At 47.5% G+C, this 19597-nt stretch overlaps 1 pseudogene; it reads left to right on the forward strand.

The window, feature by feature from the left end:
• The first annotated feature begins 4090 nt into the window (after positions 1-4090).
• LOC135909012 (uncharacterized) lies at positions 4091-12736 on the forward strand (annotated as a pseudogene).
• The last annotated feature ends 6861 nt before the right edge of the window (positions 12737-19597 follow it).

Raw genomic sequence — 19597 nt, forward strand, 5'->3', positions numbered from 1 at the left:
TAAAACTCTCTATTGACGCGTGTAGACCTCCCTGTACCTACGCCATCGGAGCAGGTGTGGCCGGCGGCGTGAGCATTTACAGTCGGCTGCCGACTCTCGCGGGGCAGGTGCTTGATGCGTGCAAGTAGCTGTTTTGAGAATAGATGCGATTAAGCAACGGGTGAAGATTAAAGCCAGGCATGTGCAGTGACTGAAATGCGCCTCTGTAAGCAGGGAGCGTCTTGTTATTCACAGAGTGAACGAGTACATGCGCAGCGGTTTCGGCGTCCCGTTGTTTCATCGTAGCCTAGCAATCCTTCGCTTGGTGCACACGAGATGGCGCCACCAGTCTCATGTCGGCGATTTTTTTTTTTTTTTGTCAGCCGTCGTTTCAGACCATGCGGATTTCGATTCATTCTGGCAGAAGTGGCCAAACATCTGGCTCAGAACGTCGTACAAACGACAAATTACGGTCAAACGGCACCTGTGCGCAAAAATACAGCGTGAACAAGTACGCGAGAAAAAGACTACCGCTGCCTGCCGTTTTCACATGCGCACAGCAGACCCTCGGCATTTTGCGGCATTGACACGGCTGCTCCACACATCAAACCACAAATCCACGAGATGAAAGACGAGGTTTTCCAACAGCTCACACGAGTAAGCGGTACGAATAGGACGGCTGAACAAAAAAAGCGCGTTGCTGCAAACGTCAACTCGCCCCTTCGCGCGCTCAGTGTGGACGATCGCTCGCAATGGGTCTCGAGGTGGGTAAGAGTGACGTGATATCCGGTTTTGCCAGAGCTTTCGGAGGAGGCCGGTAGGTGCTGTGATTTGAGAAATATTCACTAAAATAATTACTTTTCGCTCACTTCTCCTCAGAAAGAGTGTTGTTTTGGTCGCTCTCGGTGCGACAGCTATCACTGGAGACAGAAATCTCGGCAACAAATTTTTTATTCACTATCCCTTTAAGCCATCTTTTTTCTAGGCTTTGCCTTGCCTCCCACATGTCAATCGTATTTACGCCTAGGTCATGTATTACGTCTTTAGAGGCCTTTCCCACATATGATAGGAGGGTTTGTGTCCACTGTTCCAGGTCTGCGATCGGTTCCTGATTTTGGCCGAGGATCGTCCTAAATTTGTCCCAGTCGGTGATTCTGTTTTTTCTGGGTTTGGGTTTGAGATTGCCAATGACGATTTTAGACGTTATGATATAATGGTCACTTCCCAGATTTTGTCTGGTGTTGCTCCAGCTTAAGTCTGCGAGATTTTTGCCTATCGTGAGGTCCAGGCACGTGTCCCCGTTCACGCTGTTGCCTATCCTGGTAGGTTGCATGGAGTCCGTGTATTGGGTTAGCCCTCTTTGCTGGATAAAATCTATTAGGGCCGTGCCTTTCCTGGATATTGTTGCGTGTCCCCATTGCACGTGTTGAGCGTTGAAGTCGCCCACAATTAGGATTGGGTTTTGGCCTGCGATTTGTAGGGCTTTGAGTATAGCGGCTTTCGCTGGTCCAGCCTGTGCCCTGGGGTGGCTGTATGCGTTAACTATGAACAGAGGAGTTTCTTTTACTAGGTAGAATTTCGATTAATATACAGTCGAGCTCTACGTCTTGAATCTCGTGGTTAACCGCGGTAAGGTTTCTATGTACCATCGCAGTGGTTAATGGCTGTTCTGCGATGTGACATGGCAGAACTGCCCGATACCCTGGCAGTTTTAGTCGAGACGTCCTGGGTTCTTGGATCGCAATTACGTCAGGTTTTTCGGATTGCGATTGAATGTGTTACTGCAGATGTGCTTTTCTGTTGTGCATAGATCTGCAGTTCCACTGCCAAATTGTTATGGTTTTAGGATTGGCCATTTTGCTGGGATCGATCGATCGGCGCCCCTTGAGCTGACGGGGGAAGCCGACGTAATATTTCCTGTAAAACGGTGTCCAGTACTCCGAAATTGTGATTTACATCCTGTATGTGTTGTTCGAGGCTTTGTGTTAGATTGTCAACTTTTTGTGTTAGGTTATCGAGTTTCTGGCTGTGCTCTTCCACTTTTTGTTCGAGTTTTGGGACTCTATCTTCCAGTGAGGGATTTATTACGTCAGTTGTTGCTAGTATTTTGCGAGATGTTTTTTCCTTGCTTACTACGCTTACTGGTGTTTCGACTGATGCGGCCACAGTAGTTTTCATTTCTGTGACCTCCGGCATTGGGAGTGGTTTTGGAAGAGGGTCCTTAGATTTTGTGGGGGCTTTTAGTTTACTATTTTCTTGTTCAAAGTGTTTGATTCGGTCCGTGAGCATATGAATGTGGGGAGTGCCTGATCGAGTTTAGACTGTAATGACTGCAGCTTGGACCCCTTACCGGGAGAGGCCACTCCCGCCCAGCTCACCTGTTTCGGTCCGGGACTCTGAGTCCGGCTGCTGGTGCCGTTGCCACCTCTGCTGCGGCTGCTGCTGCGTTCGCTGTCCAAGGACGGGAAGGAGCTCGAGCGGTCCTTCCTTTGGGTGGATGTTGCGTCGTCGCAGGTCCGGGATTTGGATCTTGACTGGTCCTCCGATGTTTTCGTTTGGGGTCGTTTAAATAGTTTCTTGCAACTGTTATCGCCTGTGCGGTGCCCTCGTCCGCAGACAATGCAAACTGGGTCGCAGATTTCTTCCTTAGGTGCTGGTTGCCGCAGTACGTGCACCGTTGTAGCGGTGGCTCCGGACATACGTCTCTTCTGTGTCCGACTCTTCTGCAGTTCGTGCACGCCTCTACTTTCGGAATGAAGGGGTAAACTGGGTACAGGACTCCGAAGTATACGGTGTTATCTGGTAGTTCGTCCGCGTCGAAGTGGAGCAGAAGGGACTTTGATGTTCTTCCCATGGTTCGTGCTTGTACGATTTCAGGGTTTCTTTCGCGGAATTCTGTCATCATTTCTTGTTGAGTTTCGCCATCGTAAGCCCGATAGATGATGCCTTGCAGGGCCCTGTCCGGAGGGGCGATGTACGACGTCATGAAGACGTCTGGCCTTCTGTCTTGATTTGCTTGACTGCGACGTAGCGTAGTGCGTTTGCCTGCACCGGCGTCGATAGGGTGAACACATTTTTTTTGCAGAATTTGTTCTAGATTGGTCTTTATCCGCCTCGGTCGCTGTGATGCCGCTCGCTGTCGCGATCGCGTGCCTGATGGACTCATCGGCGTAGCGCGTGAAATCTGCGCCACCCGTTGGTCTGTAGATGATTTTATAGTCCTCCTCCGGGCGTCGGGGAAGCAGTTTCTTAGGATGCAGTGGAGGGAGAGGTTGCGCCTGCGGCTTCTCGGTCTGCTTATTTGGCTTCTGAGCTGTTAATGACTCAGCTTTGGGGTTCTGATTGCGATAGGAAACAATCGTTTTGCAATCGGTCGTATCGAATTCAGCTGGGGAGGCGTTAGTCCCAACTACGGCGTACTCCATGACTGTCGCCGAGGCGTTCGCGCCGCGCTAGGCCTGGCGTTCGGGTAAGTTAGGGCGCCGGGGCGACGGTGGCTTGAGACAGTCGGAGCTCAGTTCCTGAGGTCCGATTTGCTTAAAAGAGGTCTTGAAAGGTGCCTTATGCACTCACGCTTATTGTCCGTGTGTCGGCGTTGACGTATCCTGCTGTTTTCCTTCGCAGCATTAGCTCGAACACGGAGCCCAAACGAAGCACATGCGTCTCCGTTGGCCCCCTAGCGGAAAACCGAACCACAGGAGTACGGTCGGCGGGGCCATTTTCGAAAAGCGCGCGAAGTGCGATAGCGGATGCGGAAGCAACATAACATTCGCCAGACGGCGCGTTCGTGCACCCGAAAACAGTCAGCGTAGATGGCCGTTAAGTTAAGCTCGGAAGGCGTCGCACTCGAGCGCACTCGAGCGTGCTCCTTTGGAGTTCGGAGCGCGTTAACTTAACGCGCCCATTGTGTTGCTTCGCAAAATGGCTGCGTTCGGTGCTGTTTCAGAGCTCGCGTTTAGCGATGAGAGCTCGGACGACAGCGAATGCACGTTGTCCATACACAAACCTTGCGGGCGCGACATGGAAATGACGGACTCTGCGACTGCCACGGTCAAATTATGCGCGGGGGACAGTTTGGTTGCCGTGGAAACGTACAGAGCGGAAGTCGGGCATGGTTTCCGGAACCGGGTTGTGCGACGTGTACGCAGACTTCACGTGTGATCCCCCGCGGAGCGTTTTGCGCTCCGCTGGCCGATTCGGATTTGTGAAACCCGAGCGCTCGCTCGAGGATTTCGGCGGCCGCTCCAGGTCGACCAGTGAAAAACGCCATTACCTGAACACGTCCTACGTGGGCAAAAAACTCCGGGAAAGCCTACAAATTCAACAACCAGCAAGGAAGCAAGAAAAAATGCCTTGTAATTTTTGTTTGGTGTTGTGAAAGGGAATGCAGCAGGTAAATTATTTACAGGACATATTTATAATAAGAAACCTGTTTACATTGATGGATCTGTGCATGAAGCCTTCACATTAGCTTGACCTTCTTTCTGGCAGATGCGAGCTTTTCTGAAGAGCTGAGGCTCTTGCAGGCATCTTTTGAGGCAAAATGCATGAATGAAGAAGCTCTGCAGTAGTGGTGTCCTTGTGAATGAGACAACCGACACTTGTTACATCACAGTCCCCAAGTGCGTCAAGAAGGGCCCAAAAAGTGTTAGAACAGAACCGGTTCCTTTGCTACTTATCTGAAATCTTGTTTTCAATGCCTCAAAACATGCAGAAAAGTTCCCATGATGGCAACGTGAGGCATCCAAGCTTAAGTGCCGTTTCCAAAGTGAGAAATGCATGGGCACTGCATTTTGGGACTGGATGCTACGTATACAGTCAGAGCACCTATTATGTTTGAGAAAAGAGTGAACAAGGTAGCCGCACAAGTAGTAAATAACACAGTCCTGTGCTGCTGGTGTGGAGTATCCATGATCAGGTGCTGTTACTGCTGCATTATGCTTAGCAGAACATATCTCCGCCAACTTTGCTCCTACATTCTCCTGGAGTCTTTCATGGGACGAAAGTTTGTCCTTCCTTCCCCTTTTCATACTGTCGGCTACAGTGGCAAGCACAAAGGTCTCTTCCTCATTCACATTCCCTGTGACACAAGTACTATGGGGTATACAGGCTCAGAAGCCAATATATGTGTGCAAAGCTGACTAGAGTGTGGTGATCTTCATCACCTCCGTAGCTTCTTGTCACACCAAAAAACGTCTGAAAAAAAATGAAATGACAAGGTGTTTCTTCCTGAAGCAAACTGCACAAACATCAAGGTTATAAACAAACAAACTGTAATGCGTACCTCTAGAGGATCTTGGTTAAGTTTGCCCGTGAGCACATAATGCGCTCCTTTACAGAGGTCTGCTACAAGGTCCCATACTGACGCAAGTGTAACCAGAAAAGACTTCATAGTAACTTGTGACTCAAACTTCACTGTCCCTTTGGCAATATCGTTTTCCTCGGTCTCATTTACAGCATCAAGGAACTCTTGGATGACCTTTAAAATGAACCACCAAGCAAATTCCTTTAACAACAATGCAACAGAAGGTACACAATAATATTTTCCCCTCAATTTCCTTGATGAAATTCGTATTCCAAGCCAGGAGAGTTTCACAATGAGGGCATCGAACAGGTTGTTCACAATGACGGTGAATTTAGCAGTTCCATGGCAGTCTTTCAGATCAGGCTCCTCTAACCGCTTGTAGACCTTTAGCCCAATGGCGGTGCTACGGCTGGGAAGCTGAGAACAAAATATTGGAAAATTTTTCAGCTTTATTTTTATAAACGTTCACTGATGCACATAAATAAAGAGTAGTTAACGACGAAATACATATAGATATGGCATTTTTGTTTGCCTGTACAGCCAGTCTCACATTCATCTTTCGTAGGTTGTCCGGGCTTACATGCTCTTTTGTCAACTTCAGTACCACCTGGAGCTGCTGTTTGTCGTCTACTTCTTGGAGTTTTCGGTAGTGGTCAAAGCTTATCTTGTGTTCACCGATCTGTAATTTAAAAAAAGATTACATGAAAAAAGGTGCTCCATTGCACAAATCAATCAATAGTTGCTTAAGGTTGAAAAGTAAGTAAAAGCATTCAAATCCACATACCATGCCAAACTTGTGACGCAGATGATGATTCCTCATAGGCAGGTTGCGAACGTAGTTCCCGCGCCTACTAGGGCGCCCCTCGCGGCGGCGAGCGCGAAACCGGCAGGATACGACCGGCCCGCTTGCGTTCGGAAAGCCTGTCTGTGCACTGTTTCGCGCGTAGCTGTTGCCTTTTCTGAGCAATGCCGAAGTGCAATCCGAGCTATTGAGTGGTGGGCTGCAACAGCACGTACACCAACTCACGAGGAACAAAGTTTTACAGGTTTCCAAGCCGACCGTATGAAGCCGAACGGCGTCAACACTGGATAGCGCTCGTCCGACGGCATAAGCTGTTTTATGTTCCGGCGTTATGCCAAGTGCGTTATAACGCTGAATTCTTTGCTTTTACAGCAATGATGGCAGCAACGGACACCTACAGTCAGTGGCGTAGCTAGGTCGTCTGGCACCCGGGGCTCATAGGTCTTCTGCCCTCCCCTTCCCCGAGTTTATTGGAGGAAGGCGAGGATATCAACAATTTCCGTGTGTCTCCAGACGTATATGACACCCCCCCCCCCACTGGTCCCTTGCACCCGGAGCCCCCCCCCCCCCCCCCCCCTTGCTACGCCACTACCTGCAGTGCGTACCAGGATATGCGTCAAACAAAGTAGTTTGTTCCTACACTGTACCGCAGTAAAGCTGTGGAACTCTTTCCCAATCCTCTCCCATTCAAACAGCGCTAGGGCTTGCTAAGAGATTTGAGGAGGGGTTGCAGCCGGCTGAGCTGGCATACACCCTTCTGCGCCCAGCATATCAATGAAGGGGCAGATGAGATCACCAAAATTTTTGACAACGTGGTTTATTGGAACCTCTTTTGCACGCACTGAAAAATCGCAACATAAAAGTATCGCACTTCCAGTAACTTGGGCGAAAATATTTTCCCAGCGTAGTCTAACACAACTGGTAAGTTCATCCCTTTTTTTGTGTTTGGGGAGAGCAACGTTAGAATACGTCTGGTAGGTCTTACGAGTCGTTCGTACGCCCGACGTTCTTGGATGAGATGTTTTGGATTCGTATTTGCCGTCCTGTATGCACAGGGAAACTACCGCGGCGTCCTTGCACTTCCCTGTGATGCCGGCACGGCAATCGCAGCTCCCCGCTAGGATTTGTCTGCTGTCGCCAATCTTCGAGAATCAATTTGGCCTACAATTTCATGCGTCCACACCGTAGATAACGAAGTAACTTACGCTGAGCTTCACGCGTCTCGCTGGTGCATTATTTTTCGTTTGCGGAATAAACCTAGCACTCACTTCCGATCAGTGCGAGTTCAACACTTCCCTCACGTCGTAGACGTGCCCCACTTCAAATAGACGACTTCCTTTCCCTAAATTATTTTCACGAAAAAAGCTATGAAGATCTTGTTATTCCCGAAACCTGGTTAAAATTAATATCGGCACGCTGTTTCGCGCCATCGCTACCGTTTGACAGGACGCCAAACACGCAGCGCGGGCTGCTGACACCGTGAGTAATCCTACCACTTTCGCGCAACTATTCGTCAGATGGCACTAGGGGTCGGAAAGACAGGGCGCCGCCTAGCACTTGCAACGTGCCCATACACTTGATAATGTGGGGAACATCGCAAAGGAAGTACAGCTGCTGATCAGGCGCACAAAGATGGTCAACTTTGTGTTTCGGTGCATGAAGGTTGCCTTTCATACCGAAACATGACCACATGGCCTTGTTAGTGCTGGCACCATCACTTATTACAGCGACAACTGCATTGTGCTTACATAGCTCCAAAACAAGCCTTGCCAGCACTCTTCCAGGGGCGAAACTTGGGTGCAGCCGATTGCAAGTTTCGCGACAATAGTGAAACAATGGCACAAACATGAGGACCAAAGCGTGGTCAGCTGTTGTTTCTGAGTCATGGCCATCTCCATAGTCAACAAAGCCGTCAACCTTGTAGGTACTCTTGTTAAATGCGACCACCTCTAGCACCTTCATCTCGTCGAGTATCAGGGCTCCATAGCATTGCACTCCTGTTCTCTTCTTCATAAAGGCCCGACACTGGCAAGGGATACCTTGTTGAAGCCGAATTCACACGGCATTCCTTTTATCATTTGTCTCAGCCTTGTGACGGTTGGAAGTGGCATGAGCTTCATCTTTGTCATCAGTCTATAAGCTCTTAAGAGCTTATAGGCTGCTGAAAATCACTTGTCTTAGAGTTCACAAACTAGAATATGAAGTCTGCAGCATTCACACTTGACCACTTCCGCATGCTTCGCGAAGCCCACTTGGGCTTGAAAATCTGAACAGAAGGCAAGCCATAAGCCATTCCTGTTCATAACGGCGTCCTCGTGGCGATTTCGCTTTTGCCGCTTTCAATGCTTGCCGAAAGGCAAGTTTCTGCACTTGTGGAAGATTTTCCATTGCTTTGTCGACTTCGCTTAATGAAACTTCTGACAAACGGCGCGTCAGTGTACCCAGCTGTCTTTTTGCTTTTTGGCGAAAGACAGTGGCCCTAATCGACTTTTTGCTTAGGTTCTTAATTTCACATTGTGGCTTCAGTTTGTGCTTTATTGGGGGCGGCACTTAATTCTAGCCACAAGTTTTCTTTTTGTTTTATTGCATGGAGGGCATAAGCTTTGATCTGACAGCACCATGTATTTCTTGTTTCGCCACACACCCTGCCTTTTCACAGCCGTCATTGAAGATGAAATGCCTGGAAACAACTCACATTTGCACCCAGTAGGAATCTTGAGGGCATCGATGTAGCGAAGAAAAAATGTTGCTACATTATTCCGGCTTGTTAGTTGAGTCTGAATGTTTTCCATTTTATCGTTGTCGACGATGTAGCTGCACGGCGGGACAAGCACAGCTCTTTAACTAACTTCAACCGTCAAGTCGTGCCTGATTACTACGAACTTTTCCATGCGTACAATGACCCCGGACTCCTCCAGCTTGTAGAATATAACCTGGTTGCTCGAAGCCTTCACATGCCACGACTCAAACGCTTGACCGTCCTGCATAACAGCAAACCAGGGCGCAGCTTCTAGCTTGCTTACTTCGGCGCATTCACCGCCATCCACGCCGTCATTTGCGTCAATTTCGTCGTACAAACTCCCATCACTTTGGCAGGAAGCAACTTGGGCAGGAACCACTGTTCTCACTTTGGGTGGTTTTCTTGCTGACTTGGGCGTCTTCGGTTTTGACAAATGCTCAGGTATGTTTGGAAAATTTCGAGGCATCGTGCACTCCCTCAGTGTCCACCTGCCTCGCGGTATTGTAACGGTTTGACCATTTACGACGTGCTCATAACAGCTTATGATGTCTGCAGGCTCAAAATGAATGTCACAAACGTATGTTTTTGACGTCACCTTAAAGTATTTCCGCGGGATCCCGTTTTCCCACGCCTTCTATAGGCAGGTTGCGAACGTAGTTCCCGCGCCTACTAGAGCGCCCCTCGCGGCGGCGAGCGTGGATCTGGCAGGATACGACCGGCCCGCTTCCGCTCGGAAAGCGTGTCTGTGCAAGTGTTTCGCGCGTAGCTGCAGCTTTTCTGAGCAATGCAGAAGTGCAACACGAATTGTTGCGTAGTGGGCTGCAACAGCACGTACAGCAACTCACCAGGAACAAAGTTTTACCGGTTTCCGAGCCGACCGTATGAAGCAGAACGGCGTCAACGCTGGAACGCGCTCGTCCGACGGCAGAGGTAAGCTGTTTGATGTCCTGGCGTTATGTCAAGTGAGTTAACGCTGAATCGGTTGCTTTTACAAAGATGATGGTAGCAACTGGACACCTGCAGCACATAGCAGGATATGCAGCAAACATTTCGTCGGTGGCACGAAATCTAACGAAGGCCACCCCGCTTACTTCCCCTCAATATTTCCCGCTGCGTACAAGACATCGATTGGGCCTGTGTCAAGTGACCGTTACGCGAGGTAGAGTATATATTAAATTTGCCCTCAGCTTGAGGTAGTGTCACTAGCCCTTTGAGGGTCGAAGCCGTAAATATACGGCGCCGCGAGCAGGTCCGAAAGTGATCTATTTACGGCGCCGTGTGTACGTTTAAAACGCGCGCTAACTTCCTTTTTCTTGGCTGACATGTGCCACTATGTGGGAATACATGGAATTTTTTTCTCGCGTCTCTCTCTTTCGGTTTTCGTTGTATAGTTTTTTTTTTCTACGGAGCGTCTGCTACCGCTCGCGCATTGGCGCCCTCGCGGGCGCGCGGCGGCTGGTTTTGGTTTTGTTCCGCACGTGGTTTCTGCTTCTTTCCTTCGCAAAACTGATGGCTATCTCGTTCTTATCACTCAAAGAGTGACCGCCTGTTACTCGCTCGTTTGTTGCCCACAGGGGTCCGCATACGAAGGATGCCGCCGTGCATGCGTTTCCTTTTTTGGCACTTTATTCAGAAGTAGCCTCCCTCGGCTGCTCAGGGAAGCAGTACCCAGAGGAGGTGCCATGTCTGCGCCAACACCACTCGGCAGCAAAAGTATCGCGAGGAAACAAGGTACATGTGCGCTGAGTGCAACAAACCGCTCTGTGTGGAGCCATGCTTCAAGGACTACCACACGTTGAAGAAATATTAGTGCAAGAGGAACATTTGAGACTTGCGAAAAATTTTCGTGTGCGCATTCTTCTTGTGTATTTTCTCGTGTGGACATCGTCTATAACAGTGCGCCAATTTTTTAAAATTCTTATATCTTTATTTGCTATTTTTTATTGTTTTTGATGAATAAACAGTACATATATGCCAACGCAAAACACATTTTTCTCACTTTACGGTCACCCTATAAGAATTACGGCAAATTTTTTTTTCGAAATAGGTCCCTCTGAAGAATTTAAATGTGCAATAAAAAATCGACCCTCAAAGGGCTAATGCCAATTAATTTTTTGCGTTGAGTAGATTTTGTTGGGTGGTCGTGGTGCTTCAGTGAACCAATATTGTTTGGATGTGTTATAACGCTTGTTTTGCCAGAAAAAGCGCCAGGAGCAAAAGATAGAGGAGGCACGACAGATACCCAGTTGTGACAGTCAAGAAACAGGGTGTGCCACAAGCCCCGAACCACAGATTTCGGACAGCCCGCCTTACAGTGACAACTTAAGTGCGTCCGCCTGCAACCACTCTGCAGATGACGTACATCGTGTCGATGTAAGCTAAATAAAGTCTATAACGTATAATTTGTGCCTTTCGTTGCATATAATGTGACTGATGTACTAAGCTGGTTTTAAATGCTTGTTTCAGGCCTCAACAATGACGGAAGGCGGCAGCGCTACTTTCAGCATGAACTTCACATTTATATCAGAGTTGTGCGATGAAATTGCGTCATACTACATCAGTCACAAAGAATTGTGCAGCACAGGCTTGGGCAGCTCATGCAGTCCAGGATTTTCAGACAAAAGCACTAGGCTGGCGTGCAAAGAGCCTTTCTGCGCAGGGTTCAGATCTCTTCAGCATGATGAAAACGCCTTTCATGCGTTTACAGCAATTGATTTTTCTTTATTTGCTCTGCTGTTAAGCATACTGCCACCTGCTCCAAAAAAGTTGAATGAGCTGTCTATTGAAGACAGGATTCTGTTATTTTTGATCAAACTTAAGCATGGGCTGCCATTCTCTTTTCTCGGTGTTCTTTTTGGCTTCCACAAAACAACAGCGTCTGGTATCTTCAAGGGTCTACTTGTGAACATCCATGCTGCTACAAGGAAATGGCTATACTGGCCATCACAAGCAGCTGTTCTGGCCACTTTACCTCCATGCTTCAAACTGCACTATCCGAAATGCAGAGTTGTCATAGATTGCACCGAACTTGAAACTGAAGTGCCTCCAGGCATTCAAAAACAAAGATGTGGTATTCGGACTACAAAGAAAGGCACACAATCAAGTACCTTGTCGGAATAGCTCCGAATGGGCTTATCACTTTTCTTTCAAAGGGGTTTGGAGGTAGAACGAGTGATGGGACGCTAACTGTTGAATCAGGTTTTTTGTCCCTTCTTGAACGAGGAGATGTCGTCTTAGCCGATAAAGGATTTCCAGGCATAAAAACAGGTGTTGGCGTGCAGGATGCAACGTTGGTGATGCCACCTCTTGCTACCAGCCCACAATTCACGGAGTCTGAAGTGGATGCCACATATGAAACCGCCTCCGTGCGCATTCATGCAGAAGGAGTGCTTCAGAGGCTCAAAATTTATGATATCATTACACGCAGGATACCACACGAGCTGACTGGCTATGCTGATGAGATTCTTCACGTGCTAGCAGTGCTAACAAACCTGAAGAAACCTATTTTTGCCAAACTACAGATATAATAAGGCAGCAAAAAGGGGAAAAAGTTTATTGCACAATGTTCATATAGACATAAAGGCTTAAAATGACTAGCTTTACTGCGACATATATAAGACTGTACATGTCTGTATAAAATGTATCAAATGTGTAAAAATAAATAATGTTATTAAAAGGCACTGTTGTCTATGTTCTATATTGCGAATGCGATGGCGTGGTACTTGTAACTAATATATTACTTCTGTTCTTGGACAATGCTAAAAGATGTAAACACCTCAGATGTCGGCACATTCATGCAGTGCTCTGGGAAAATGCTCAAAATAAAAGTTTCGCAGCTTGGGCACTGCTGACGGCAGGAACGCATCGTCTCTTCTTACTTTGATAGTGAGCCAGTCCACTTCTGTTTGTATGTAAAAGTAACAGTACTCCAAACCGAGCACGTGCAAGCACACTTGCACTTGTGTGAAGAAAGAATGGCTGCGTCTCAAATCCAGAATGTCTTGACCGCACAGGTATTTCAGCAGTGGCCTGTTGGTCAAGCTCTGTTGCCGTCTTGAAAACGGACACTTGATTTCCAGTAGCACTGCGCTGCCGTCTTCATCCCTGAAAGTTTGAGTTTCTATTGGAAAGAATAACCCGATAAAAGTGATTACCTGAAAATGCCGTCGGGGGAGCACGCAAGCCACGGCTCTCCAGGACAAACTACCAGGCCGAATTGGGCGACATTCACGTTGCCCTTATTTTCAAACGCCTTACGAGCTGATGGCTCCTTCAACAGTCCGTACTGCACCTCGTAGCCTGTGTAGGGCACCTCGGTAACAATGGTCTTTGCACGCTCATAGAGGTTGTTACGGCAGGTAAGAATCCTGTGAGCCTGCAGAAGAGAAGGCAAGGAAAATCCACGTTCGTATCAGAGTAATGAGTCTGTTTAAGGGTAAGAAAATTGGACTAACTGCTAGGTACTTCTCCGTACTTTTGTCGCAGTAATTCTAGGAAACCTTTAATTAGCCCAAAGACAACGGTCAAGCGCCGTCCTAGCTGACAGGTCAGGTCAAAATGAGGCCGCCTCTCGCAGCCAGTTCGCCAACTCTAAAAACGTTAGCAGACGGCGACGCGTCGCCGTATCTGCTCATTAGCCCGGCGATGCCCTCACTTCCACCATCTCCCCTCACCAGGGTGACCTACAAATATATATAATTATACTTTCGCGCGTCACTCAATCACTTCGGATTTTCCGCGAAGCGCCATTGCCATACCAACGGGACATAAAACCAATGAAACATCTGTGTTCAAGTTGCGTCGTACCGCCGATAGGTTTTCGTTGCCATCGATGCGCGCTGTTGCACCTAAAAGCCCGGAATACATGGAGCGTTTTTGAGGCGATTTTCGCCTCACGGCGCCGAGTTGACGCCCGGCGTCGAGAAAAACGCCCGCCGCCGCCGATCAGGACCGGCTAGATTTTGACGCGGCGCGCACGCGTCTGACGCTACCGGAAGTGCCTGTCGGAGTCGCTTCCGTCCGTTTTCGGCGGGAGCGGCCAGCCGTCTCACCGTTCCTTGCCGTCCCTTGAACACTTCGCGCGCGTGCGCTGGTCAGCACCATGGCTACGTCGGCGAATGCATCACGCGTGGAGTTTAACGACAAACTTATGGGCGCGATACAGAAACGTCCGATATTGTGGGACAGCACAAGGAAGGATTTCAAGGAGCAGAGGAAGAGGATGGCGGCGTGGGCCGAAGTGGCCACCGAAGTTGGATGTGACCCGGAAGGTATGGTTGCATTGCTACTAGTATTTCTAGCAAGACACAGTGCAAAAACTTTGTTTTAGAACCAATGTTTTACAACCAGGTCAGATAAAAAGGGACGCGCGGTATATCCGCGCCGACTTGCTTGAATAACCAACCACGTCAATGGAAGCCAAGATAGAATACTGGCATGCTTCTGCAATGAACAATTGTCATTGATATTACAAAAGTATTATATTTAACTGCTTTATTTGATGGTAATGTGTGGTAGTAAACCGAGGTTAATCTGTGCAATTCTACTTGCACACAATAATCTACAGGGGCGGTGGAAGAGCCTTCGTGATACATTCACGAAGAAGCACCGCGCGTGGAGGACTGGTGCACCACGTGGCTCGAGAGCTGCTGATGCACTGCACGTGAAGTGGCCGTATTTCCACATGATGATGTTTCTAAAAGATCAGGTGGATATTGGCAGGTATATCCCCAATGCTTCGTGGGTTACTTTTCGAAATAACTTACTTGCAAAAGGAGCTGAAGAAAGCCTTATGTAGCAACATAAGGATGCTGGGCAGTAAAAGCATATTCTCAGTAAGACCAAATGGCATAGAAACAGTTGTACAGTAGATGTTGAAATTTCTGTCTTGTTATGCACACACATTTGTTGCGCCCTCCACTAGACCAATCGACTGCATTTCAATACGAGGACTGTGCTTCCAAACAAGGAAATCAATGATACATTCGAGCAACCAAATCGTGAAATGTAAACTGTGTGGTGTTCCGTGTCATTTGGCGCTTAATTTTTCTTTCAGCACCTTCTCAAACAGCCATGTGCAGGACGGTGAAACTGCAGAGTCGGTCCTGGAATCGATCTACAGTGAAACAGAAGGTGCAAATTTAAATTCCAGTTATGCTGCTATGCACCTGCAAACACTGTCGACACAAGTACCCGCACTTGCAATATAATGAGCCAGCAGTGAAGTCTTTCAGATATGAAAATAATTTATGTACTTCTGATGCTGAAAGACTGCAAGGTGGTTTAGTGAAGAGCAAGAAGCTATCATTGTATGCACTGCATTCAACTTATGCTGAACACCATCTTGTCCTTTGTGAGCTCGGTCCTACGTGTGGGTTCTGTTCTGCAATACATACTTTCATTTATGAAGAAACAGTATGGGAAGTTTACAAATCACTTTTTTTTTACTTTTCCACTTTAAAACGATCCAAAAACCTTTTTGAGTGCTTAAGGTTTGTAATTCTTTTCTTTATTCAAGATGGAGCGGAACCTCCTGAAGATGGTGCTTTCTCTCCACTTGTGCCCTCAAGAAGTACCAGCCCAGAACCACACACACCAAACAGCAGCTCACAAGCCAGCACCGCTGCAAGAACCCTGGCAGCCCCTCGCTCTGGCGCAGGAAAGAAAAGGAAAGAGAGGTCTCGGTGGCAGGACAACATTGATAAAGTTCACGCCCTGATAACTGAGGACAAGGACCAAGCGTCAGTCTATGGGCAGCTAGTTGCCCACAAGCTGCGGGCATGCCCGAAGCATGCGAAACGGGACATGGAAATGGATTTGCTGCAATTCATAGCGAAGTATACATTGCATGACAACCCTGAATAAATGCACATCACATAGTTTTCTAACAGACTTCGTATAGTGACAATGGGTGCTTTAAATCCACTATGGATTCTGTGGCACTGCAAGTCCAGTGTGAGCCCACTGCCACGCATTGGCATCTTCATTAAAAAAGTACTGGGCGAAAAGATTCCTTGTGTCAGCAGCACTTGCTCTGCAGTTTCTACACTGCGTTGTTTCAAGGTCAAGCAGGCTACTTGACACAGCATTACTTCTCTACTGGCCTAGGACGATATTCCTATAATCATCCTCGGAATCCACATAGCCTGGTGGACAGTAAGGTTGTTTCCCAGGCAGAAGAGATGAAGTTATGGAGAGCGCAGCAAGCCAGGACAGCAAAGGTTGCATTTTTAGCTAGAAGGTTCATGGGCCCAAGGAAGATTCTCCAACGAGCTGTCAAAATGCCACAGGCATTTTTCACGATGCGCCTGCACCACATTTTGTAAAAATATGATTATTTGCAGCTGTGCTATAGCATTACACAAGTTATATTACTTCAAAGAAGTTTGTTCGAGTGCACTTCGTCTATTAGTAATTGAAAGAATATCACATGAGAGAACATTTGCTAAATCTTGTTTCAAAGGTGCATACACACCAAACTTTAGTTCTGCATTCACTGTTTCATTGCCTTAATTCACCATAACACTAAATAATGCTGCCTGAAAAGAAAGTGTGACAATGAATGAAAAAAACGGAGACCATATTGCAGTTTTCTTGTGCCTCATGCGACCTGTGTGTAACTGTAGTATCGAAGCCACCATTTGGCTATTTATGCCGGAACAGCGTGACCGAAGGAATTCATTTTTAAACTATGCATTGGTCGTAGACAAGTACGATGTGGTGATTTATGTTTATAATGCCTCATGAATCATTACAAAGAAGAAAACACACTATCAAGAAAAGGTGTTTAAAACTTAGTTTTTTACAGGCCGGAACGGGAAGTATGTACTGCAGAAAACAATTTTCTCTTGCTTCCTTGTCACTCAATCACAGCATAAGATACTATATTGTACCCATCGCTGGGCATGAAAAGCAGTGCAAGAACACTTGAGTTCGTCCTTTTTTTCCAACAACACAAATAAAACAATGCCATATTTTTACAATGGCATTCAATACCTTGCTCTGCTCAGCCGGTAGTTGAATACCCTCTGGATTGGCAGCATGCCATTGCCCGGGAATGGACGCAAAAAATCTGTCCTCAATTGGAATGCTTCGTCCCTGACAAAAACATGCGGCGCAACCTTCTGGCTTTTCGGAAGGCGTGCTGCTGCTGGTAGGGCCACGACGCCATCGTTTAGCTTTTTTCGAAATGTGCACGATTTGAAGGCTCCGCCGTCACTGTGTCGGCCTGGTGCACCGACATCTACCATCATGAACTTGTACTTTGTATCCACGATGGCCATCAAAACAATGGAGAACGTCCCCTAATAAAAGGAGAACATTAGACATGCATGAGCATCCCTTGTATATGTATGACATCTGGTTCAGCTTATGGAGTGAACAGTACCTTATAGTTGAAAAAGCTGCTTCCAGAATTTGGTGGTGCAGTAATCTGGACGTGCTTTCCGTCTGCTGCTCCTACACAATGAGGGAAGTTCCAACGCCTGCTGAATTCTTGTGCAGATTCCTCCCATTGCACAGGCCCTGGCTCCTAAATGGAAAAAAAAAAGAGCAAACCTGAATATTTGGGCGAATGGTTTGGAAGTGACAGATGCTAAAAATGGTCTTGCTTTCTGAATTAGTTCATTTAAGCCACTGCAATGTCCTTCACCTTTGCCCTTTTGGCTCTTTCATGCAAATTTAAGTTTGCTACATCGCCTAATAAAGTTCCACAACCATAGTCAGGAACAGAATTAGGCAAGAAATACATACAGGCAGGCAGAGCAGCTCCAAGTGCTTCCAGATCACTCTGCAGGCATTGTGAATCACAAGCCGACATCTTGCTGGCGCAACTCGAAATGTGAGTGCTATCTGCTTGATTGCCATTCCCGAGGATAGGTACCTGTGTACAATAAGAAAGTAGTTGAAAAGTTCTGTGAGAGCGTCACTGCAGACACAAGTGCTACAGTACCTGAGGGTTATAGCAAGTCTCTTCAGAGCAAAGAGGCTCCCGGCAAACAAAATTCCTCCGCAAGTCACTGCGGACAATGCTGTGCAGTTCGTCAAATTGCTTCGGACTCATCCGATAGTATCGGAAGAACATGTCTTCATGACTTGAAACTGCAATGACAACAGTGAAACAAAAATTACCAACTGACACCACATATTAACCCCACCCTTCATCATTACGCCAATGGTAGGTGACGTACAGAGATGTGGAGCTTGTTTTGTGATTATTATTATTATTGGAGTGGGCATTTTTCTAGCGACGCGGACCTCAGTTTACATCGTCCCGTTTTACAAAGTTACACCGCCAGCCTCTCTTCCAAGTACTGTTTCTTAACAGCGTGTGTTGACATGAACGCAAAATAGGGAGTGGTACACACCAAGGGTAACAAAGTGTCTTCCGAGTGCATTCTGAGCTCTCGGATGCGAATCTTAATCAATGCGAAAACGCCGCAGGCGCTGAAACAAAACTGATCAAGGGTACGTTGGCCTATGCTGCCGACGCGGCAACCAGTTTCTCAGGCATATGCGGAAAAGCAACGCTAGAGAATGCAACCGCTTACAATGACACACCACGGAGTTCCTGGATTCATCGCAATTAATACAGCTCGTATGAAGCCATTCGTGCATTTATAAGAGTGATAAATACATAACGTGGGTGGCATTCAGCTGGCATCTTAGGCGTGAAAAAAAAGGAAAATATGCTAGTTTTGAACTACGACCTCCGACTGGCACAAAATATGATTATGGCAAGCACAAGCCGCAAAACATTCAGCTGGGCGAGTTGGTACAGATACATCATGTAAAACATAGCAAGAAAACGACGAACACAAGAAAAAGGAAGGAAGCAGGTAAGATAAAACGAAGAGTTGGGGTAGTTAAAGTTCCCGAACGCACAACAGGAGATCGATCGCTACAGACCGACAAGTTACTTACCGCGGTGTGGTATTCACCCTCCTCCTTTCTGACTTGCCAGATGGGGTGCACCCAGAATTTCCTCTTTCTTTTCTTTTAGGTCCCTCATCTTCGTCAGCAATAATCTTTTCTTTAACAACGCAAGACGCCGATGTACCCCCATGGACACTGGGTTTGGTTACAAGAATAGAAGCGGCGCGTTCTCCCTCGTAGTAACGCTTCCTGCTTGCCGTCCGCGCGAAGTAAATGAAAACTCTTTTTAAAATTAGTTTTCAGCAACGAGAGCCACAAGCAATGTACAGAACAAAGCTCACACAGAAACTCTGCGCAACCCGCACACCCGTTTCAGTCGCACAAGGTCGCCAGACGAAACATTTCCGGCCAACTCTGTCGGCTGAACATCGACAAAAATATCGATACAATACTAAACATACCTGGTAATGTGTATAGACATATTAGTGGGGTATTTATTGCATAATTTATTAATTATAACAAGCAAACAACATATAAGCATTGTTCGTTCATTTAGTGGTAGCCAAAACATTTTTGCCTTGTCTGGCCACACTGCGGCGGCGTTCGCCGCCCGTACGCCTCATGTAGCGTGGCCGGCGTCCCGCCAGCGCGTTTTTTTTTTTGGCGCGCGATAATCGCAGGAGAAAAACGCCCCATGTAGTCCCCTTTAAAGAGTAGATATCTTACGTCACGGTATCGGCCAGACAGCCGTGACAGAAGCGGGGAAAGCAGGCGCTTCCGTAGTTGAAAAACATCGCCGAGATCGGACCAAGGGAATCCAAGATGCCGTGCCGCTGCTTCGCGAACAACACTACTGACGGCGGCGGCTGCAAATCCCTGTGAACGGCGCGCTCGCGGG

The sequence above is a fragment of the Dermacentor albipictus genome, chromosome 2 (assembly GCF_038994185.2).
Source record: "Dermacentor albipictus isolate Rhodes 1998 colony chromosome 2, USDA_Dalb.pri_finalv2, whole genome shotgun sequence".
In the NCBI taxonomy this organism is placed as follows: domain Eukaryota; kingdom Metazoa; phylum Arthropoda; class Arachnida; order Ixodida; family Ixodidae; genus Dermacentor; species Dermacentor albipictus.